Source organism: Copidosoma floridanum, unplaced genomic scaffold (genome assembly GCF_036245765.1).
Source record: "Copidosoma floridanum isolate Cflo_tuat_1 unplaced genomic scaffold, Cflo_Japanese_pri ptg000013l, whole genome shotgun sequence".
Taxonomy (NCBI): Eukaryota; Metazoa; Arthropoda; class Insecta; order Hymenoptera; family Encyrtidae; genus Copidosoma; species Copidosoma floridanum.
Window position 1 is genome coordinate 1533389 of NW_028321890.1, and position 25891 is coordinate 1559279.

Sequence of the window (25891 nt, forward strand, 5' to 3'; positions counted from 1 at the left end):
TTCTTAAAAATTTTTTAAAGAATTTTCTTACAAACATTCTCAAGAATTCTCTTGAGAGTTTTCTTTAGAATAATCTTAAGAATCATCTCCAGCATTAGATATAAGAAGACATTGTTATAGCAACGAGCTTGCTTCTGATTGGTGGGCATAATGTCGTATGGGCAAAATGTCCATGACTCGCCGAATGGAATGTATATCACCTTAATGATGTAAGAAATGTCAAGAGAACAGTCCCTGCGTATGCATGTATACCTTTTTTACATTATTAAGGTTATCTACATTTCATTCGGTTCAGCTCTGAAAGCATACAACTTCAAAAAAAGAGAGAAAATTCTGCTTTTATCTTAATTATAAGATACGGTTGAGCAAAATTATACTTCTTTTTTATAGACCATTCGTTTTCCTTTATAGAAATATCAATTTCATCGTTCTAATATTGATAAATAATAATTTATTTGATTTAAATGACTTTTCTCCTATCTCTGCAATACGGTTAGGCTTTGTTTACATACATTAAGTCATTTCTGCATGTGGCCATGAAGGCGGCAGCACAGGTGATTACACATAGCGGATAAGCCGGCGCAACTAGAATACATTTCGAAAGTCTCTACCCCAGTTCTCCTATTCCTACTTTCTCTTTCAATGTGATATACATATATGGTTAACCCAAACCTACTTATGTATTACATTTATACCACAGAAAGGGTATAAAGTATTTTCACTTCTAACGACATCATGCAAAATGGCGAGGGCTGGGGGACATAGTTTGAATCCACACAATAAGTTTAATCGTGACTATAAAATTTATTGAGATATTCCAGTGTCTCGATTTTATTCCAAAAACTTCTCCTTTTCACGAGATATCGAATGGGTATCATAAATACAGCATTTTTTCTTAATAAATAAGTGAAATCGATAAATAAAGTTGTCGCGGGCAAAAAGTAAAGCCGGAAAACATTTTTTTTAAACCCCTTACAAGCATCTGATCGTACCTGTTTTTAAATATAGCAACAGTGGATATTTGATTATTTATTAATTACAAATTTTTAAACAGGTGCGATCAGATGCTTGTAAAGGGTTTTCAAGAAACATTAAGAATGTTTTCCGGCTTGACTTTTTTCCCGCAACTACTTTATTCATCGATTTCACTTATTTATTGAGAAAAATGCTGTTTATCTGATACCCATTCGATATCTCGCAAAAAAAGAAGTTTTTGTAATAAAATCGAGTAACTGGAATACCTCCATAAATTTTACAGTCGCGATTAAACTTCTTGTGTGAATTCAAACTTTGCCCCCAGCCCTCGCCATTTTGCATGATGACATCAGAAGTGAAAATATCTTATTCGCTATGCACCTATGTCAGGTGGCGCTGTCGAGTGAGAGAAATTGTCCCTCGCCAAGGTCACCAAAATGCATGGAGTCTAATACAAAAATTTTTTTCTAAATTTAAAAAAAAGGTTATAAAGAGTGGATTGACTAAATGAATCAGTGATTTGAGCGTGTATTATATAAGTGTATGATAATAAATTTTGTTTGGTGTTGTCATGTGTACTATAAGATTGGAAAAAATAAAAACATGGATTGCGACTGTGATAACACAACATCTTTAAGTGCATATACATGCTTGCACTTGTGTGGAGCTTGAAAAACACAAGTACTGCTTACATTTATCCATTTCTCACAACACAGTGTTCAATAAACGTAAATACTAATGACAGGTTAGGTTAACTTTTACCCATTTATATTACGTTTTCGTGGATTACTTGTGTCCTTTAAGCTGTAGACAAGTGTAAGCATGTAAATGCATTCAAATATGCTGTGTTATCACAGTCCCAATCCATGTTTTTATTTTTTCCAATCTTGTAGTGCACATGACAACACCAAACAAAATTTCTTACTGTACAGTAACATAATACGCGCTCAAATCACTGATTCCTTTAGTCAATCCACTCTTAATAACCTTTTTTTAATTTATTAACAAATTTTGGTATAAGGCTGCATGCATTCTAGCGATCTTAGCGAGGGACAGCTGTGAACTGTATAAAGATATATACGAATGTGCACATCAGTGATAGTTCACAGCTGGACCGTCGGTGGGACTGTTAAAGAAGCGCTCTGAAGGTTGCGGTTGGCAGCAAACTTTTGACTATCGCGGCCAACGCTAGCGAGGAACAATTTCTCTCACTGATATAGGCGCCACCTGACATAGGCGCATAGCGTATTCGCGACGTGCTATTGTACTATTGTACTCCGTAGCCATTCCGACTACAACACCTTCGTTTTGGCAGGTCATATCTTCGATTCGCATCTACGGTTATTTTTTTTTTACTTTTTTTTGATACGTACCTTGTTATAATGTTTATTAAAATAAATTAGTTCTTACAATAATTGTGCTGATAATCAATTTAAAAAGTATTAATTTTTATTTACGTTTAATAAATCCACGGCTTTAAAGAAAAAAAATGAGTTTATTGTGTCAGTTATAAACTAACAATCCTCACTGCTTTCTTATTAACATTAAAAATACCTTTTAATTAAGATCAATAACACTCACTAATCTCTGATAGATAGTAATTAGAGTTGCAAATCTTGTTTTTCTTCTTAGGAATAATAATAATTTAAAAATAAGCGCCTTAAAGAAAATAACACAGTGAGCTTGAGTATATTCGCTATAAATAAATAACATTGTTATTAAAAAAAGCACCTTCAACCTAAAAACTTATTGTACTCAACTATTTTTGTTTCAAACAAATAATATTATTAATAAAACAAGCACCTTTTACAAAATTATTAGTGCGCTCTAGTAATTTATCTTTTTTTAATTTATCTTATTTATCTAAGAAACGAGCGCTTATAAGACAATAACCCATTATGTTCCAGTATTTTTATCTTAAATAAATTCAAATGTTAGTTAATAAAACATCACCTTTAACGGAAGAATCGAGTACGCCCAAGACTTCTTGATTTTTATTTAATTACTTAACGTAATTGATAAATCATGATAACGTTGATTAATGATAAGGCACTTTTATCTTAATAATACAGTGTGCTTATGTCGCTTCATTAGAAACAAGTTCTGCATCTTTTTTAATCAATATCATAATAAATTAAAATTGAAAAAACTCAAGCAAAATAAATCATTCCGTCAAAAATGCTTGTCGATTGATTCAAATTTTAATTTATTTAAGATGAAAAGACTGAAGTGCACTAGATTATTCTGTTAAAAACTTTTGTTCATCGATTAACATCATAATAAATGAAAATCAAAAAGACATGGGCGTACTTGATTATTCCGTTAAAAGTGATTGTTTATTAACTAACCTTTAAATTAATTTAAAATAAAAATACTAGAGCATACTGGATCGTTGTCTTATAAGCGCTTGTTTATTAGTTAATATTCTAATTTATTCAAGATGAAAACACTGGGGTGTATTGGGTCATTGTACTGTAAGCGTTTGTTGATTAATTAAAATTGTAATTTTTTGAGATAAAAATACTAGAGCGCACTAATGATTTCATAATAGGTGCTTATTTAATTAATGGTATTATTTGTTTAAAACAAAAATACTTGAGTACAATAAGTTTTTATGTTGAAGGTGCCTTTCTTATTAACAATGTTATTGATTTATAACGAATACACTCGAGCTCACTGTGTTATTTGCTTAGAGGCGTTTGTTTACAAGTTATTATTATTAAGAAGAAAATGAAGATTAGCAACTCTAATTACTGTCTATCAGAGCCTAGTGAGTGTTATTGATCTTAGTTAAAAGTAGTTGTTAATGATAATAAGAAAGCAATAAGTATTGTTAGTTTATAACTGATACAATAAGCACTTTTTTTTCAAAGCTGTCGATTTATGAAAAGTAAATGAAAGTTAATACATTTAAAATTAATTATCAGCGCAATTATTGTAAGGACTAATTTATTTTAATAACCATTATAAATCGGTACATATAAAAAAAAAATTTTTTTTAAACCAGGTGTGGGTCTGGGGCCCCCCGGCAGAAGTGAATCTTACAACTTAAATATTATTACACTCGATATAACAGGAACTAAGACAATTAGATAACACCACCTAATTTTAATAGGTCTTTAAGAATCTGATATTAAAATAGTAAAAATTTTATTATAATTACATATTCATTATACTTTTGTGTTTGCTATGATATATCTACTGATACATAAACAAATTGTTGGTCATGTATTACAGAACGAAACCAAAGTTTTTACTATAGTGCCTCAAAAAAGTACTTTTTTCACTTATGCGAAACAAAAATTTCTTTTATTTAAAATTACTATTTGTGCATTTGATTCGTGCATTATTATGTACAATCAATTCTTGTTGGAATCATTGTATCCGACAAATAAACATTTTTTTAAATTTTGGCTACTGTGACGTACAGTATCTAGAACCTTTGTAAGTTCGCGCCCAAGACTCACCTCTCACGGCGCATGAGCAGCGGATACAGAGTATGATGATCACCTTTCGGCGGCGGGCCAGAGCGTTATCAGCTCTCCCGCTCTCTCTCTCTCCGATCAGCCTCCGAACCTAACGCCACGCACGTGACTGCTCTCGCCTTGAGACTCTAATAAACGAACATATACTTTCTTCCACGTGTATTCAATCCCCTTACACCCCGAAACTCCACAATTCCCACGTAACACTACTATAATATGTAAAAAAGTCTACCTTACTTATCTGACAAAGATTGAGGAAAATAATAGACGTATAGCTATTATCCATTGTAAAGTTATAGTTTTTCATTCAATTCGTTTTTTATGATTATTTATAATTGAATATTAAAATTTTTTCGTACTTATAACTAATTTCTACTTATCTTAAAATTTATGTAGGATGTAGCTTTGCCTTTAAGATATGACTTATTGTTTTTAGAATTATTACAATTGTATGAATCCGTGTTACATATTTTTCCACTTCAATAATTATTCTCTAGACTTCCGTTGTGGACACGTAGGAAAGTGGACGTGTAAAAGTAAGCTCCTGAATAAAGCAATAAATAGAAGAAAGAGCAAGGGTAGATAGCTGTAATAAAGTCTTTAAAAAGTGGTGAAATACATGAGGACATAATAAACAGGGACAAAAAGTGAAAAATAAAGTGAAATAGGAGGATTATAAAGGATTGAAAAACAGGTAGGACAGAGGACGCGAGAGACGAACAAGACGCCGATGCAAGTCGCAAAAGAATAGTGCAATCGGATGAACAAAGGAAAAAGTTGTATACGAAGGAAAAGGGAGAAAGAAAGAAGTGATAATAATAAAAGAAAAGTGAACAGTGAATAGTGAAAAAGTGGACAAACAGGGGTATAAAAAAAAGTGAGGTTAGGAACCCCAGTAAGAAGGAAGGGCACGGGTAGGGAAAGGTGATTTCTTTTTATCGGTTACCGACAGAGAAAGTAGATAAGGAAGATACCAAGTTTTCCGACGAGACAGTAGATAAAAAAGTTTTTGACAACTTGGTTACTGGCAGTAGATGAAAAGAATTCCTGAATTATCGGAATTGACAGAGTCGGTGAGGAAGATATCTGTAGAGTCGGTAAAAATTTGAAAATGGCAGGAAAAAACGCAAATATTAACACGAGAAGTAATACAAACACAAATCAAAAAATCAAAGAACAATCTACCCTGAATTTCCAGAGAGAAAAAGAGAAAAAGGATGAAAGTCAGGATGTTAAAGAACAAAATGATAAGATAAGTAGGATAGAAAAGAGATTAGATAGTATGTTTGAGTTGATGGAAAGATTAGAAAAGGAGAAGAAGAATGGAGAGAGGAAAGAAGCAGGTGGTTAAAAGAAAGACTAGAGTGGATAGAAGAGAAGAAAGCTATTGAAGAAAGGATCAACAGATTAGAATGGGAATTAGAAAAAAATGAAAGGGAGAAGAGAAGACAGAACATTGTCATTAAAGGTGCAATTATAGAAAAAGAAAATATAAAAAAGAAGGTGGAAGAGTTTGTGGAACAGAAAATCAATGTCAATGTAAAGGTGAAAAATGCTACTGAAATAGTGGTAAAGAAAGGAAAAAGTGATATGAAAATGGTAGTAGTAGAATTGGAAAGCAAGGAAATGAAAGACAGTATCATGATAAACAAGAAGAAGCTTGAAAAAGGAATATATATTGAAAATGATTTGACACGAAAAGAAAGAGAAATACAAAGATTGATATTAGATAAATCAAAGGAACAAAGATATGAAGGAAAAACCACAAAAATTGGCTATATGAAATTGATGATTGATGATAAGTGGTATAGATACAACGAATGGAAGGGAAATTTCCTAGAAGAAAGAAAAAGGATACAGGGGAAGATAACAGGAAGATCGCAAGAATGAAGAGGACAAGAAGGGAATGAGGAGAGGGAGTTAGAGGAGGAGAAAAAAAAGTGTAAATATATGCGTTTAGAACACAGCAGGAGTGTTAAATAAGGACGTGGAAGTATGGGAATATTTAAATAATTTTGATATTATAATGTTAGTAGAAACATGGTTAGAGAAAAATAAATGGGAAGATATAGAAAGTAAGATGTCGAAAAAGTATGAATGGAAATTTGTTGCAGCAAAAAGAGAACATAAAAAAGGTAGAGCGAAAGGCGGAATAATTACAGGAATTAATAAGAAGTTAGAAATTAAAAATTACGAGGAATTGAGTGGTAACATAGTAAAACAAGAGATTAAATATGGCGAACAAGAGTGGACATTTGTAGGAGTATACTGTCAAGACGTGGCAAAGACAATGGAAATTATAAAAGAAAAAATAGGAACGCAGGAAAAAGGTGGTATTATACTGGCAGGAGATTGGAATGCGAGGACTGGCAGGGAAGGTGGATGGGTCAGTGAGATGGAGATTGGAAGCAAGGAAGTTAGTAACAGGAAATCAAAAGATGAAACAATCAACGAGGAAGGAAGAAGGTTAATTAAGGAAATAACAGAAGAAGGATGGGGTATAGTTAACGGACAAAAAGGAGAAGAAGGAAACTACACGTACATTGGCAGCAGATGTGAGTCAGTAAAAGATTATGTTATAAGTAATCAAGAAGCGTTAGATCAGATAAAAGAATTAAAAATAGGACAAAGAACAGAGTCAGATCACATGCCATTAGAAATATACTTAGAAAATGAAATAGAGATGGTAGAAGATAGGGGAAAGGAAGAAAAGGAAATTTCGAAAAGAGAATGGACGCAAGAATTGATAGACCAATACCAGGAGAGGTGCGAAGGATGGAATTGGAAAGAGATACAAGTAGAAAGAAGATGGAAAGAAACAAAAGAAGCAATAGAAGCAGCAGTACCAAAAACTAAAAAACAGTTTAAGGTATGGAGGTTGGGAGAAAGAAAGTAGTATGACAAAGAATGGAAAATAAAAAAGAAGAAGCTGAGAAAAATAATGAATCCATGGAGAAAAAAGAAAGTGGATAGAAACTATCTAATTAACAAAAAAAGAGAGTATAGAAATTGGTGCGAGGCGAAAAGAAAAAGGTATGAAATAACGGAGGAAAGAAATATAAAGGTCGCAAAATCAGAAAGGGAAATTTGGAATTATATAAATAGATATAGAAAGAAGAAAGCAGGTGTTAATAATAAGACAGAAATTGAAGAATGGAGAAGGCATTTTATGAGGAAACTAGGCGGTAAGGATGAAAAAGCTATGATGATAGAAAAGGTGGAAGAAGAGAATGCAAGAATAGAGAAAAGTACACAGGACCAAGAAGAATTAAGCAAAGAAGAATTCAAGAGGTTAATAAATAGGTTAAAACCGAGGGAGGCACCAGGAGATGACAAACTAGAAAACGAAATATGGAAATATATGCCAAAAGAGGTTGATGCAGCGCTATGGGAATTGATGAAGAAAGTATGGGAAGAAGGAAGGATTCCAGTACAATGGAGAAGAGGAGTGATATGCACAATTTATAAAGGAGGTGATAAAGAGGAGCTGGATAATTTCAGAGGGGTAACTTTGACATGCACGGCACATAAAATATACGCGAGTATGTTAAATGAATTACTAAAAAAAGAGATTGAACAAAAATTAGCAGAAAGTCAATTTGGATTCAGAGAAGGAAGAGGAGTGATGGAAGCAATTTATACGCTGAAGCACATAGTGGAAGACAAATTAAGTAAACCAAAAGGAAAAATATTCGCATGCTTCATTGATCTAAAAGAGGCATTTGACAGAGTAGATAGAACGGTTTTAAAGGAAAGATTGCAAGATATGGAGGTGAGTAAAATATTGATAAGTAGAATTATGGATATATACAAAGAAACTATAAATATAGTGAAGGTAGGAGATGAAATATCAGATGAATTTTGGACAGAGAGAGGAGTAAGGCAAGGGTGTCCATTGAGCCCAACATTATTTAATGTGTACCTAGCGGATCTAGAAGAGGAAATGAGAAAAGGGCAAGTAGGAGGATGCAGAATAGGAAATGAAAAAATATGGAGTTTATCCTACGCTGATGACATAGTTTTAATAGCAGACAGAGAAGAAGAGCTAAAAGATATGTTAAAAAGGTTCAAAAAGTACATTGAGAAAAAGAAAATGATTTTGAGCGAAAGAAAAACAAAAATTTTAGTATTCGAAAAAAAGAGCAAGGAAAGAAAGAGTATGGAAATGGGGAGAAAATGAACTAGAAGAAGTGACAGAAATTAGATATCTGGGATATATTTTACAAAAAAATGGTAGTAATGAAAGGCATTTGGAAAAAAGAAAGAGAAAGGCTATAATGGCGATGAAAAGCGCTTGGAGTATAGGTGAGAGAATATTTAAGTATAGTTATCAAAGAAGGAAGAAGTTATTTGTTGCATTAGTGGAGAGTATAGCGTTATTCGAAGCAGAAGTATGGGGCTGGGAAGAAAATGAGAGATTAAAAAGTATACAAAGAAAATATATTAAGTGGTTATTGGGATTAGACAGGAATACACCAAATTATTTAGTGGAAGAGGAATGTAAATTGGAAAGCATGGAAATGAAGGCGCTAAGAAGAGCAATAAAATTTGAAGAAAAGATTAGGGACTCAAAAATTAAATTAGCAAAAGAAGGCATAAGAGAAAAAGATAAAGATAAAGAAAGAAAAAACATAGGAAGAGTAGCAAAAAAGAGAATGGAAATATTAAAGGAAGAAGAAGTAACAAAAACAAGATACATGAGAGGGACAGAATTCAAAGAGCAAGTAAGATTTAAGATAATAGAGAGTATAAAAAGAAAGGAAAAAGAAAAAAGATTAGAAAAGATAAAAAACTCAAGATATAATAAGATATACAAGGACATAATAACAGAGGATGAACCAGAATATCTGAAGATTGAAATACCAATAAAAGATAGAAAATTAATGGCAAGATTTAGATGTGGTAATGAATGTAAAAGCAGGGAACATTGGAAAGAAGAAGAAGAAAGGAAATGTAGATTATGCAAGGAAGAGGAAGAAAATCATACACACATACTGAAGAGATGCGAAAAAACAAGGAGCGAAAAAGTAATAGAAGATATACTTGATAAGAGCGCAAAGAAAATAGAAATATTGAGAAGAGTAGTTAAGAAAAGAAAAGAAAGGGAGAGTTCCTGAGAGTGCCAAGAGAAATAGTATGAAGAAATCAAGAAGGAAGAAGGGAAGGATATGAGAAGAAAGAAGAAAGAAGAGAAAGGATCAAGAAAAACATTGTAAAGTGTAAAGTGAAATGTAAATATACTTTAAAAAAGACTGTTGTATTTAAGATTTAATTAATTTAATTGCAGTGGTTATATGGACAGTATATTTTTTTTTGTTTTTTTTTTTTTTAAAGTTTCTAATATTATATAAAAGATAAAGTGACTAATTGTTTCAGTATTATTAATAGATTTCATTTTATTTCATTTCTAGTTAAATTTAAACATAAATATTAATATGAATTTTAAATTAGTAGCAAATTATCTTTGAAAAGTTTTAGGTTCATAATATTATCTAAAAGGAAAAGTGACTAATTATTTCAGTATTATTAATAGATTTCATTTTATTTCATTAATAGTTAAATTTGAATATAATCATTAATATGAATTTCAAATTAGATTCAAATTATCTTTGAAAAGTTTTTTTTTTTAAATTTATTATATGTTTTTGTTTACTTACTAATAAGAATAGGTTATGTAACTTGAAAATCATAAATGAAAATGTAAAACATATGTAAAAGTAATGTGCAAAGATAACGATAAGAAATGTAACGGAAGCCCTCCAAACCCGAAAGGGACGGAGTATGAAATAAATAAAATAAAAAATAAAATAAATAATTATTCTCTATACGTGAAATTTATTAAAATATGTATATTGTGATGTATATACGTGGAAATTATTTTTGCCCTATCTGGCTTCCCTTTCGAGATGTGACTTTTGGAGAGGTTGTGTTGTGACAAAATTTGTTCGAAGGTTTCGTAAATGTCCATTTTAATTTTTTATATACGGCACAGGAAAAAAAAATCTTTTTTTACCCGTTCTTTTTAAGATAATGTCGAAAAAGAAAATAATTGAGGTTATGTTTGTGCATAGTCCAACTCCTCTATATTTGTGCACCTTGATCATGTAGTCACTCTTTAGGACACCCGTAAAAATTGTTATTTTCAGCCAATTTTGCTTCTCTTTTGAGATACAGCGTTTTTTCTTGTTTTCAAAGGTAAGGTTGTCGTATGATACGTACTTAATACTTTATGCACGTTTTCTTACGTACATGTATACATATGAACATGATTGTACTGACCGGGACGTGCAACACGTATATATGTATACAATATACGTCTGCATACTTTACCTCTAGTATACGTACAGCTGTTTTTTTCTTTTTCTTTTCTGCATGCTCATCGGTTTAGCGTTTAATCGTAGCGTAGAAACATACATACTTACATACCTATGTAATACATGTATGTATACACAAGTATAGTAGCAGCGTAAGAGGAAAGAAGCGCACGGCGTACATGCGAGAGAGCGACGTAGCGGAAGGGAGCTGTGTGTAAGAGAGAAGATTGAGGAGAGAGCTTGGGCCGCAGGGTGGGTGGCTACGTTTTTTGTAACACATTTCCCCTTACGTGGCTGTTCACGGCCCAGCATAAGGAGTTTTACTTCAAAAAAAATAATTGTAGATGTGAATCGAAGGTAAGACCAGAAAAAACGAAAATGATGTAATCTGTATGGTTACGGAGTATTACCTCCTCTATGGCATGATTGTAATGTATAAGCTGTGAAGCAGGCGTGGGTTAATCACACATATATCACATGGAAAAGGAAAGTAGGAGTAGGGGAAGTGGGGTAGAGACTCTTTCGAGCTGTATTCTAGTCGTGACAGCCTATTCGGACCGTGCAACACTGTTACAACACTATTATAACTGATAATTCATGCAGTATAGACATGGAGTTTAAAGAGCAATCCATAAAATTACAAGTTCCTAAATTTTGCGCTATAGTCAAACAAGAACAGCGTCCGAATCGACATGGTGAAGTGCTTCTTGACAGGATTCGTGCGGTATTTTGCGGTCCATCTAATTGTGGTGAAACTTATAGCTTATTAGCTTTAATCATGCATCATGATGGAGTTATGTTCGAAAATGTGTCTGTGTCTTTGAAACGCTACATCAACCAAAATACAAGTTTTTTAAAGAACTATTAGAGGCTATAGAGGGTGTGGCCAAGCTGCGCGGGTAGAGGGGACCTTCCTCGTCCTTTTTAGTGATACTCCCGAACCTCCTTAATATAATACATGGATGAGAATATAGGCGCCATTATAATTGTAGATCTCTAATCCTGAAGAGGCTGTCAGCAGGACAGCGAAATATTGATTAGTGTAATTTGTTATGTAAGTGAATAGTCGTTCTTCTTAATACCAAGTTGTGGATTTCAATATTATTTATTATAATAAAGGAGCAAGTAAAAAGAGTGCTTAGATAATTATAATGCACGAATTACTTTGTTTTTGAGTGTAGTTTAATGTTAATATTTTTTAATAGTAAATTAACAAATGTTATATGTTATACACATGGCATGAAAAGTATCAAATGATACGTTTTTAGTGAAAATGTAGGGACACTCCTTCAAGCTCTCACCATTTTTTTCATTTAAGAGCATACCCAATCATGGAAGTTACTATAAAAGTTAACTCTGCAAAATTTTAGGCCATTTAGAGTAATGTCCTAAAAGTTACAGTGCATCAAAAATCGAATTTTTGAAAGAGCCATCTTAAATTCAGCGTTTTGGATCCTTTTTTGTTTTTATATCATCTAGTAAAATAATAAAATGAAATAAAAATAATAAACATCATTTTTTATATATATACTGCAAACTGCATATGTATACTGCAAATACATGTATCTATCTTAGTGTAATCAACTACGATTATTAGAAAAAAAAAATTTTTTTTTCAAATAAATTTTTTAATCTACTGTTGAGTAACTCTGATTGCTTATTAATTTATTGAATAGTTCGTTCAGTGCATTTATGATTATCTTTATTTTTTAGTTGTTTGATATTTGAATTATATGCTTCGCAAATTCCATTAAGAGTTAAAGCCCTTAGCGAGAAGAAGAGATTGTTATTTATATTTATAAAAACAATCTTTGTTTTAAAGTTAGTACCAATTATAACTTAAATATTTATGAATAGTTACGGTTAGAAGTGATGAATTACAATTGGAAAACAAAAATCTTAAGTTTAATAATAAAAATAATTTGTTTTAAAACGCTGGATAAATATATGGATACATTCTGAAATTTTTGTTTTGTTTTATGTTTCATTACTTTAATAATTTCTTATGTGCCTCTTGTAAGGTTTAAATGTTTACAGTTTTAAAATGTAATATTTTGTTCAATAGATATATCTACGTTTTAAAATAAAGAATTTGAAGAATTTAAACATACAGTTTAAATGCTCCCAATTAAAAAAATCAAAATTTTTTTTTTTGGGTAGATGTACAAAAAAAAAATAAAAAATAAAAATGGATGTGGAATCTTTGTACTAAAACATTAAAATTTCTTTTAATTGTTCGTGCCTAAATTTTATTTTTCTTATTTACAAGGTATGCGTGAATATTTAAGGCCGTTCCATACATATCATCATATAAAAAATTAACGTGCATTTTTTTGGGCCATCTTAGCCATGTACTTATTAAGATATTTCAAAATAAAAAAACTAATTACTTAACATGAGCTGTTATGGAGAAATTTGTGAGGCTAAAATATAACATACCTTAGAAATGTTTAAAAAATGGACAAAAAATGTATGTTGATACTTTAAATACTGCAGATTCAAATGATTCTCTGATTTTTGTCAGTATCCATACTATTTAAAGAAAAAATCTTTATTTTTAGAAATAAAATTAAAAACTTTGGTTAGGTTTATAAGATCGATGCATGTAATGCCATAGAAATAAATTATTACGTTCTCTTGGTAATGCCGAGAGCTTTCCCACACCCCTAACCTCGCTTCGCCAACCTGCTGAAAGATTGTATCGAATCTCTTTGAGGATTAAAAGTAACCAAATAACTTAGTAACAATAACCAAAGTTGAGGGGAGCATATGATAAATTAGAGATGGTGTAAGTGATCTAAATCATACGTAATTATGATGTATTCATAACAATATCTAAATTTTTCTATTTACTTTTAAAAAACTCGTTACTGCTTTCATTATCTTTAATTCAATAAGTTTTTTTCTATAACTTTTGTTTCAATCTTTCTTTGTTATAAGTGCAGTACCTCCCATTTTCGCAATGTTTAGTATTTCAACGCTCCTCATAAGAAAATAAGTATAAATATTATTATAAGTCCTGATGAACAGCAAGTAGTAAGGGAGGAAAATCGTTTTTGGAATGGCCTCGCTAAAAAATTAAACATACGTATTGCTACATATATTATTAACATATTTAATTTAGAGAATTTATGCAACTCAATTATACTGGCAGAATTAAGTGAACGTCATCTAAAATCAGCGGGAAAGTTCGCTTGTTTGGAATTTCATGAGAGCTATCCTGAAGAGACGGTTGAGTTCTATGGGATATTTTCCAATCGTACGAAAAAATTTGAGTTTACATCTAGTAATCGAATCATTGTAGATAAAATAATCGACTTTTGTATGGACCAAAATTTTTTCAGAAATGCTGCAAGTGATAAATGTTCAATAGTATCTGTGAAACAGCGCTTTTGCACACGCTTCTACACTTGTTGTCAACGAATACGTTTAGAAAGAAGGAGTTCATCGTCTTAAGGATGCCCTAAAACTTATTGCTTTTTTCATTGACTTTTTTTATTCTATAACTTATAACTTGTTTGATTGGTGGTCCTATGCTAGTAGATAAGCTATGGCGGTTCTAGAACACGGCGGTTCTAGAACAGCCCCCCTCTCCGTGGCATGTACCCCTCTGCGGCGTGCCCCTGCTTCCCCTGCGGCCAATAGGCGAGCGGGTCCAGCAGTTTCCTTTTTTTTGTGCGCACCGCTTGTGCATGCGACCTGTGGGCCTATCGAAGCAACGAACGCGAGCGTGAGTGAGCGAGTAAGCGCGCGTGAGCGAGCCCGTCAGCCCGTGGGAGGGAGCAAGCGCATACTAGCGATGGGATATAATTCCGGCCAGATTTGGGAATTCTCTAGGACCCAACCTCTCTGACGTGGAAAATCACTAGATCAAAAAGAAAATAGTACCAAAGGTGACGCGCGAGATTCAAATAAGCTCCAATAAAACAAGGATCTATCACCCAATGACCCGGGGCGCTTACTGGCCACTCTGTTAAATAAACAATTATTATAACATAAGCGCCTATCACCGAATGACCCAGGGCGCTTACTGGCCACTCTTTTGAATAAAAAATTATTAATAACACAAGCGCCTATCACTCTTTAACCCGGGCGCATACTGGCCGACCCGTTAGATAAATAATTATTAATAAATAACACAAGCACCCATCACTCAGTGACTTAGGGCGCTTACGGGCAACTCTGTTAAATAAATAATTATTAATAACACAAGCGCCTATCACCGAATGACCCGGGGTACTTACTGGCTACTATTGAATAATAAATTATCAAGTAATTACAAGAGCGCCAATTCAAAAGATCTTTGTCGTACTAGATAAGCAATCAAAATTGTGATATGTTAACTTATTTTATCGATCAATTTTTTATTATTTAATAGTGTGGCAAATAAGTATCCTGGATCATTAGGAAAAAGGTGCTTAACATATTTATTAATAATTATTTATTTACTAGATTTGCAATTAGCGCCCCAGGTGATACGGTGATAGGCGCTTGTGTTATTTCAATAATCATTTATTTAACAGAGTTTCCAGGAAGCGCCCCGGGTCATTCGTGGATAGGTGCTTGTGCTATTAATAATTATTTATTTATCAGAGTTTCCAGTAAGCGCCCCAAGTCACTTAGTGATAAGTTCTTGTGTTATTTATTAATAATTATTTATCTAACAGGTCGGCCAGTAAGCGCCCCGGGTTATTGGGTGATAGGAGCTTGTAATATTTATTAATAATTATTTATTTAAAAGAGTGGCCAGTAAGTGCCCCGGGTCATTAGATGATAGGCGCTTGTGTTATTATTAATTATTTATACAAAAGAGTGGCCACTAAGCGCCCCGGGTCATTAGGTGATAGGCGCTTGTGTTATTAATAAATATTTATTTAACAGAGTGACCAGTAAGCGCCCTGGGTCATTCGGTAATAGGCGCTTGTGTTATTTACTAATTATTTATTTAATAGAGTGGCCAGTAAGCGCCCTGGGTCATTCGGTGATAGGTGCTTTTGTTATTAATAATTATTTATTTAACAGAGTAGCCAGTAAGCGCCCTGGGTCATTTGGTGATAGGCGCTCGTGTTATTAATAATTATTTGTTTAACAGAGTGTTCAGTAAGCGCCCTGGGTCATTCGGTGATAGGCGCTTGAGTTATTGATAATTATTTATTTAACAGAGTTGCCAGTAAGCGCCCCAAGTCACTGAGTGATGGGTGCTTGTGTTATTTATTAATAATTATTTATCGAATAGGTCGGCCAGTAAGTGCCCCGGGTTATTGGGTGATAGGTGCTTGTGTTGTTTATTAATAATTATTTATTTAAAAGAGTGGCCAGTAAGCGCCCCGGCTCATTAGGTGATAGGCGCTTGGGTTATTATTAATTATTTATTTAAAAGAGTGGCCACTAAGCGCCTCGGGTCATTAGGTGATAGGCGCTTGTGTTATTAATAATTATTTATTTAACAGAGTGGCCAGTAAGCGCCCTGGGTCATTCGGTGATAGGCGCTTGTGTTATTAATAATTATTTCCTTAACAGAGTTGTCAGTAAGTGCCCCAAGTCACTGAGTGATGGGTGCTTGTGTTATTTATTAATAATTATTTATTTAACAGGTCGGCCAGTAAGTGCCCCGGGTTATTGGGTGATAGGCGCTTGTGTTATTTACTAATAATTATTTATTTGAAAGGGTGGCCAGTAAGTGCCCCGGGTCATTAGGTGATAGGTGCTTTTGTTATTAATAATTATTTATTTAACAGAGTGGCCAGTAAGCGCCCTGGGTCATTCGGTGATAGGCGCTTGTGTTATTAATAATTATTTGTTTAACAGAGTTGCCAGTAAGCGCCCCAAGTCACTGAGTGATGGGTGCTTGTGTTATTTATTAATAATTATTTATCGAACAGGTCGGCCAGTAAGCGCCCCGGGTTATTGGGTGATAGGCGCTTGTGTTGTTTATTAATAATTATTTATTTAAAAGAGTGGCCAGTAAGTGCCCCGGGTCATTGGGTGATAGGCGCTTGTGTTATTAAAAATTATTTATTTAACAGAGTGGCCAGTAAATGCCCTGGGTCATTGGATGATAGGCGCTTGTGTTATCAAAAATTATTTCTTTAACAGAGTGGCCAGTAAGCGTCCCGGGTCATTGGGTGATAGATGCTTGTTTTATTGGAGCTTATTCGAATCTCGCGCGTTACCTTCGGTACTATTTTTTTTTCGATCTAGTGATTTTCTACTTCAGAGAGGTTGGATCCTAGTGAATTCCCAAAGCTGGCTGGAACTATATCCCATTGCTAGTGTGCGCTTGCTCCCTCCCACGGGCTGACGGGCTTGCTCACGTGCGCTCACTCGTTCTCTCACGCGAGCGTTCGTTGCTTCGATAGGCCCCCTGCAGCGCTGCTCGAGTTGTGCGCAGTGGAATGTGCGTCTGCAGCTCTGATCGGCGTGCTGCTTGTATATGTAAAATCTTGTGCAGCTTCCACACGTGATGGTTATATGCATTTTTTAATGTAAGCGAGGGTGTTGCATTATATTTTAGGATGTGAGGTGGAAGGAAAATGATTGTTGAAAATTTCTTTGTTTATTTTGATCAATGCGTTTATTTAAAATTAAAAAAAATTACTTGTACAAACTAGACTTGCAAAATGATTTGTTAAACATCTTATTCTTGGAATACAATACATTTTTCACAGCTCTTTATCATAATCGTCATCGTCGTCATCATCAACATCAATCCATTCCATATTTAAGTAAAACTTTTTTATTCGTTTGACATTTTTAAGAGCACACATGGATCTATAGGCACCATTGTGTTGAGCACAAGTAGTAACTTACCTTGGAAGTTCAAACGGCACATAGTCTTTCATATCGGTGACTTTAAAGCCAAATCTTTCAAGCCACTTTTTTTTCTGATCTCTAATGACTAGTATCTTTGTAGCATTTTCAAGATTCTCTCGTAAAATATTTTCTATTTCCGTGTACTCGTATGTTCCTGAGTCCCAGCTTAGTCCATGATAGTAAAGTTCAAGGTATAAATTTTATGTTTATACTTTTGTGGTAATTTTTTCTAGGTAAAAGGTGCTCTGAAAAGAAATACTTGTGCTTCTGCATCGGTAGCACTGAGCGGAAGGATAGCCAGTTCTTTAAGCGCATAATCGTTACCTGGTTTCTTGAAACCTTGCATGTCCACAAAATACTCCTTTTTCCACTATTACATTTTTTTATAATTTTATAACCTTCATTTTTAGGACAAGACCCTTTGTTGGTTAAATACTTATCGACCAAGTTTTTCAGCCAAGATTTCTTGTTCCTATTATCACCGCCCTTTGTAGAAATTTTTTGATACTTAACATTATTTGTTAAGTTGCTTGTACTCGGTTCATGAGACATATTGATTAAAGTTATATAACCAAGTTGATTTTTTCAAACAATTCTACAGTCTTTAACTTTTGATTTTTCCACAGATTTTGTTTTTTGAACCTTCACATCTTTCTTCTCGTTTCTCTTCATAAATTTTTCCCACTCTTCTTGTCGTCGTTTATTTTCTGCTTCCTCTTTACTCCAACTGTTGCTCCGACCTTTATCTATGATGGCTGAGAATAAACTGATGCTCGCAGAGCCCATGAATCGACTTTATATAGCTTTTACATGAGTTTCTTGACATCCCCACTCATTGGACTGTACTGAACGATACGGTCATGCAAAATTAAGCAATAAGCTGATGTATTGGCAGGAAAATTGTTATGCGACTCAAATTCTAGCCTCACATCTACTGGAGCATTTTTTAATGACTCGTTTTGTTTGGAACAATCGAGGACGATTAAAGGTATTCGATTGAGAAAGTGATGTTTGCCTAATTAAGGCGTACAATCTTTGCCATAATATGAATTTTTAAAATCAGCATACATATAATATAGCAATGCATACTGATTACGCGTTATATCAAGATTAAGATCACCATATGGATATAATTTTGAATTTAAATAGAGTATCACATTTCTTATATTGCAGTGATCAAACATACTAGCGCTTACATCTTTCTGATTTTTTCGGTTTGTTTGAAAGGCTAAAATAACATAACGCGGCTTTTCCAACTGATTAGATGTCTTAACCGTCCAGATATGTTTTGATGTGCTAGGTAACAGGGGATACTCATATAATTCCCAAGTTCGAAAACTCATAGATACAAACTTATCTTTTTGCAGATAATTTAGTAAACGAATTTTATGAGAATCTGACATAACCACGTAAGGCACAATCCACTCAAGCTTCAATATTACTATTTTAAAGTCTTCCCAAGTTGCTGCGGCCGCAGAATCAGCAGCATTTGCATTAATTGGAGTTTGCAACACGGCATTTATATCGTTTCTTGATCTTGTAAGTATAAGCTCATGTTTTACATTAACAACTATCTTACGATTGTCTTCAGCAAAACCTAAAATCATATTCAGTGAAAGTATTATATCAAAGTAGCCGTTGTTATTAGTAAGACTATAATCTTCTTCTCCAACGCCAAGCCAACCAGCATTTATCACAGATTTTGTTTGATCAGAAAAAAGCGATAGCCTATTTTTCATAAGGGTTGTTAGTCCAACATTTTTGCACTTGTCTACCTCTATAGCATTTATCTCATATCGTATTTCTTCAAATAAGTGACAGATAGCGTTATTCATCAATGCAGTATTTGTTACTGCTGTATTTTCAGCTGCTTTGACCAATCTTCCGTAAACATGTAGAGAACTTCTGGATGGTAAAAGACACAAGTCTTAATGTTGAATTGAAATGCGAATTTCATTGCTGTTGCCATACGTTGATGATGCATAGGGCTGATGAGCGTAAATCTCATAATGTGCAATTGATTCGTCAAATGTGACTGGAGATTGAATACTTAGAATCTCGTCCATTTTGTATACAACAACAAAATATCCAATTTAGTTTCCACCAGGACTTTTCATTTTTAGACCTAGATTTTTTATAAAGTGAATGTTTTGATGCTTTGATGGACTTTTTTCTCGGACGTCTCAACGCTTTGAGAGCTCGTTGTCGACTGAGCGCTGGAGTACATATTGAGCTGCCTGTATGATTTATTTGATTATAAGTAATGCCCATTATGGAGAAGATTTTATGTGCAATCTTATAGTTATGATTTCTCCACGAAAATTGACTAAATCATCATCCTGATCTACAATGCGTAGTTGTATATGATCAATGATACGTCCAATAATTGGTAAATAAATTATTTGTTAAGAAACTTCAATGATTTTATATCCGGGTGGTACAGCAGGAAAAAATTCATGAATCGTGTATACTTTGTGGCTGTTTATGTAAGCTCCACTCGTGATGTTACATTCAACTCTTAATGCGTTAATCTTTAAAATAGCTACAGGTAAGTCTGAAATATGAGTGGTATTATTTTTTAGAACTCTCTGAGTGAAACCTAGTAGGCGGCCTATAGAATCTTTAGGTCTGAAATCAATAGTATGACTGCACTTGATGACACTTCGAAGCGTGTTATTGTTCGGCTTAATATCAAGAGTTATGTTGCGAGGTTGTAATACCTCAATCAAAAATGACCTAATATCTTCAATCTCATAACTGCCTATTGGTAATACAATAACTTGATTGCCAATATAAAATTTATTACAGTTTTCATCAATATTTGGGATTGAGTTGAATGACAAAATTTCTACTAATCCAAGAACGTAGTTGTGTTTTGGTGATAATTCAATCGGTGGAAACAATGTGCTTCTAAAACAGAAGAAGTACCGGAAAGGCTGAGTGTTGAAGTTTCTTCCATGGTTGTTGAATTGTAACTAAGCCGTTTCTCCCTATGTAAGGAAGTTACATTTGTTTTAAAAGAAACTTTAAGCACAAATGACCGCAATTGTAGGAGTTAAATTTTTGATATCGCTTGTGATTATATTTCACTTGATTAACTTTTAGATACAACATTAAGTCAGTAGGTGGCTCCAGATCTGCAAAACTGTCAAAGTACACTACGTTATTACCGCGTTTTCGATAAGCCACCCAGTGAGTTCCAGGTCCATTCTTATCATCAAGATTTACTATAGCTGTTTCACGAAACCGCGGACCATCAGCAGGTAAATTGTTTCTCATGAATGCTCCACGAAAATGGAGAATTTTGAAGATTTTAGAATATTTCATCAAATCTATGTTAGTCAGAGCTCAATCAGGTGATTTTATTTCTTAAACTTTTTTTGAAGTGAAAACTTCTTATGGCGCGTTGGGCACTTTTGTGGGTGAGCATTTTCAGCCGCTCTCGCGACAGACGAGATTTTACACAGATATACTCCGCGTGTATTCTTATAATACATGTATACTGTACGCGCTCTTTGCATGGGCATTCGTTCGTGCTCTCGCGACAGACGAGATTACATACCTACATGTATACTCAGAGTGTATAGGTATGCGAGAGCGCTGCTGCTATACGCAGCTGGCAGCAGCGTTGGTCTGAGCATATCACAGTTCATGCTTGATCGCACATAGCGCCGCTGCCTGGATCTCACCGCAAACTACTTGGCGCGAGAATTCAAATTCAAAATCGTATGATTTTTTCAGCAGACAGTAAGGCGCAGAAATTCAAATTCGAAAGAAATCTTTATATGTATTGGGTAATTAATGCCTAAAAATATTGGATAATGTTGTATGATTATAGAGATCAAGAGGTCGTCTATAAGAGAGAAAAAAGGTGTTTCGTCCCGAGAGCACGCCAGGACTCATCAGTAAGGCTGATGACGTGTTCTCTGCCTTAGACACAGCAGAGGTGTGGGCTTTAAGTGACTCGATCGCGCTTATATATGAATCGTGCGAGAATTTCGCCGCTTGACGGGAGCGAATATCAGGGGCTTGGCCACCTGGCGAGTAGAGCCTGAAGCGCGAGAGATGTGAGACGCCACATGATTACATACATAAATAGTATACCAAGAATTCTTTCGAATTTGAATTTCCGCGCCTACTGTCTGTTGAAAAAAATCATACGATTTTGAATTCGAATTCTCGCGCGAAGTAGTTCTCGGTGGGATCCAGTCAGCAGCGCTATGTGCGATCAAGCATGAACTGTGAGCGTGGAATAATGCTCAGACTAACGCTGATACGCAGTCTTTGCATGGGCATTCGTTCGTGCCCTCGCGACAGACGAGATTGAGAGTTTTTTTATATTTATTTAAAAAATGAATATTAAACGGAAAATTTATTTCTTTAAATATTTCATTTGACTTGTGTTGCTGTTATGGTATTGTGTTAAAAAAATTGATAAATGTTGTATTTACTATTTACTAATATTTACTCATTTAAATAAAACCACTTCCTTCGAATATAGTTTCTATATTATTATACTTCATGTCCATTCAAAAAGTGCCCACATTGCTTTGATAAACTTGATTTTTTATGTACAATTTCTGATGTCGCGAGCGCACCTAAAAATGCTCACCCAAAAAAGTGCCCAACGCGCCATAAGTTCAAGTTTTCACTTCTGCCTGCACTCCCGGAGTGCTACTTGTACTTGTTTTTTGAGGTTTTTTTTTTAAACCTTTTCCAGCGTAAGGCTTCAAATAGACTCCTAGACCAGTTTTATGTGGTTTAAGATAAAGACATTTTCCAATGGCGATAGCTTCCATGGTTTGATTATGTCTTTGACTTTCTGCTAGCTGCTTTTTGGCTGACTCAGCAGCATTAATGCTCTTCATAATTCCAGCTATTCTATTGGCTATAGCACCGGTTGCACTCAAACCAGCAAACAAGGGAATCAAAGGTAAAGCTCCACCAATCTGGGTAGGAAGGCGTAAGATGCGCGGAATCGTAACATACTTTTTACCTCCCGATTTTTCAACTGCACTACGAGCACCTTTCAAAGCACTACTAATGACATCTCGAGCACTTTTGCTTTTAGTATTCATGTCTTACGAGGCAGCCTTAATAACTGCACTTAAAGCACTACATTGTTTTTTCTTTAATCCACCCATCCTTCTTTTTTTTTTTTAATACCCTGTTTTTTCTTCTGCTTCAGCCCCATGCCAAATTTACTTTTAACCTTCATAGTGCCAGTCACTAGGGCAGCTGCTGCGCTTTTACAAACACTTGAATCTAAAGCTTTAACTCTTTGTCAAGCCTTCTCAGCTAAAATTTTATCTGCTTCGTGTCTGGCTTTTAAATCTTGTCGATTTTTTGAGTACGCTTTATCATGCTCTTTGCACGCTGCGTCCAGCGGATTTACCCTGGATCGTCTCTAGCAAGACGCTTAGCAAGCTTAGTACCTGGACCGCAGTACTGATAGCCCGGCAAATGAAGCTCTAATGGTAAAGAATTTATGATTTTATTTACAAGACCATGTCCTGTCTTACGATGCATGATCATGATTAGTCTTCAGAGATTGGATTGTGACTGAGCGTTCGAGAAAATGAATAATGTATTTATAGTAGACAAATTCTTTGACAAATGAAGAGCTAAAACTATACAAGCGTTGTACTATTTCATTAAAAGATTAGTTTGAACTGATAATTCATGCAGTATAGACATGGAGTTCAAAGAGCAATCCATAAAATTACAAGTTCCTAATTTTGACGCTATTGTAAAACAAGAAAAGCGCTCGAATCGACACGGCGAACTACTCCCTGACAGTATTCGCGCGGTATTTTGCGGTCCATCTAATCGTGGTAAACCTAATAGATTATTAGCTTTGATCGTGCATCTCAATGGAGTTAAGTTTGAAAATGTGTACGTGTATTCAAAATCACTACAACAACCAAAGTACAAGTTTTTAAAAGAACTATTGGAGCCTATAGAGGGTGTCAAATACTTACCTTTCAGCGATCACGAAACTGTAGTCTCACCAGATGATGCTTTACCAAATTCTATAATAATTTTTGATGATATAGCTTGTGAAAAACAACATAATGTAAAAGCTTTTTTCTGCATGGGTAGACACAAAAATGTGAACTGCTTCTATCTTTGTCAGTCATATGCTCAAGTACCAAAGCATCTCGTAAGGGATAATGTTAACTTTTTAGTTTTATTTCGTCAGGATGAAGTTAACTTGAGGCATGTGTTTGATGATCATGTAAACTCAGACATGTCATACATTCAATTAAAAAATTTATGCCCTAATTGCTGGAATGACGATAAACATGGATTTGTTGTTATAAATAAGGATAGGCAAATAAATAATGGTCGCTATAGAAAAGGCTATGATAATTTTGCTGTACATTTATGGCGTACCTAGCACAATCATAACAGTCTGTTACAAGACATTGGAGCATCATCATCATGTATCAACAAGAGAAAGACGTTCTACGTCAGTTAGTGAAGGCGTGAGAGGCGGTTAAAAAAACGTACAGACTGTTAAAGTTTGGGAAAAATGAGGCTGAAAAAGTGCTTAGTGAAACTTTTAAACCTATTACAGACCCTCTAATGGATATTGTTGCCGAAACAAAAAAACAAAAAAATAATAGTAATAATTCTGTTATTTATAATTATCTTTATAGTAAAAAAGATGAAGAAAATAACAAAGTTGATAACGTGAGTCAACAAAAACATAGAAAAAGAATCAGAGAAGGTGATACAGCATTTGAGTCTGCCATTAGTGAAAGCGATGATGATGATTTAAATAATACTATTCTAAACCAATCTATTGATTCTGTCCAAGTCAGTAAGAATTCATTAAATAATTTTTATTTACAAATACTTGATGAGAATCAGAAAGATTTATTAGATTTGAAGTATGGTGTACGAAAAGAAAAAGAGGTGTATAAGCTTGGTGATTCACGAATAGACTTTGAAAACAATCGTATCAAAATAAATGATGTAAATTTTCCAACGAGTGTTGGATTAATGGAGTTATTTATTAAAAAGCATCCTGATGAATCTCGAATGACGCAGGATGATTTGGAAAGATACTACATAATAGTACAAGCTTCAAGTGTTCATAGAAAAGGGTTTAAAAAGACGGAGCTATACGAACCCATAATAGCAATAAGTTTAATAAAATTATTTCTCCAATGTTTGATCTTATGGTTCGTAAAAAAGGTGGATTGTTGCTACCCCATTATAAAACTGCTCAAATAATGCAACAAGTAGATTATATACACTGGGATGACCCTAATGAATTAGTAGATCGTTTATGCTTATTAATAGCTGAAAAGTTGGCAGGAAATATAAGTCATGACAATGAAATTATATCACTTATCGAAGAGTTTCGTGAGGGAGGATATATATATTGATGCATGTAATTATTGCTTCAGTATCAAAATGAGTGTCGATGTATTTGGTCGAAAATTGGGTAGGACCGGAGGCGGCAGCCGAGGTCCTCCTGGTATTGGATACAAACTTACCGTAGATGGACAGTATGACTTAGATAATAAAAGACTGTGCAATGTTGGAACACTAAATCATCCTCAAGATGCAGTAAATTATGCTTACTTGATTAAAATAGTCAAAAGACTTGAAAAATAAATAGATAGCTTTCGAATTTTTATGCACAACTTGCGAAAAAAATTCCCATTTATTCAAGCTGATTCAAAAAACTTAAACCTATACAAATAATACATGGAGCAAATCGTTAAGGAACTCCATAAGTCGGCCAGGCATAACTATCCTCGCCGAAAATTCAACATACGTGGCTTAGACGAGACTTGGCAAGCAGACCTTGTAGAGATGCAGCCTTACGCTCGTGAAAACAAAGGTTATCGGTCTATGCTCACCGTAATATATGTTTTCTTCAAATACGCATGGGCTGTACCTGTCAAGAAAAAAACTGGTGAAGAAGTAACTGCAGCAATGCATTCAATATTGAAAAAAGGACGCGTGCCCGTAAACATGCAAACTGATCGCGGCAAAAAATTCTACATTGCTAACTTTCAAAATCTCATGCAAAAATATAAAATAAATTTATACTCAACTTACAGCAATCTCAAAGCGTCTTTATGTGAGCGATTTAATCTTACTTTAAAAAATTTGATGTGGAAAAAATTTAGTTTGCAATGCAATTATAAATGGTTGAATTTGTTACAAACATGAATAAAATTTTATAATACTAGAAAACATCGAACAATTGGTTTAAAACCGAAAGATGTTGTTGCTGAAAATGAAGTTTAAGTCATGAGGAAGTTGAAAAAAATATGTGAAAAT

The 25891-nt window shown here is 34.0% G+C and overlaps 1 protein-coding gene across 1 annotated transcript in view; it reads left to right on the forward strand.

Moving 5' to 3' along the window:
- Nucleotides 1-25891, forward strand: part of l(2)09851 (WD repeat-containing protein 1 l(2)09851) — a 65582-nt gene that overhangs the window by 3375 nt on the left and 36316 nt on the right. The window lies entirely within an intron of this gene.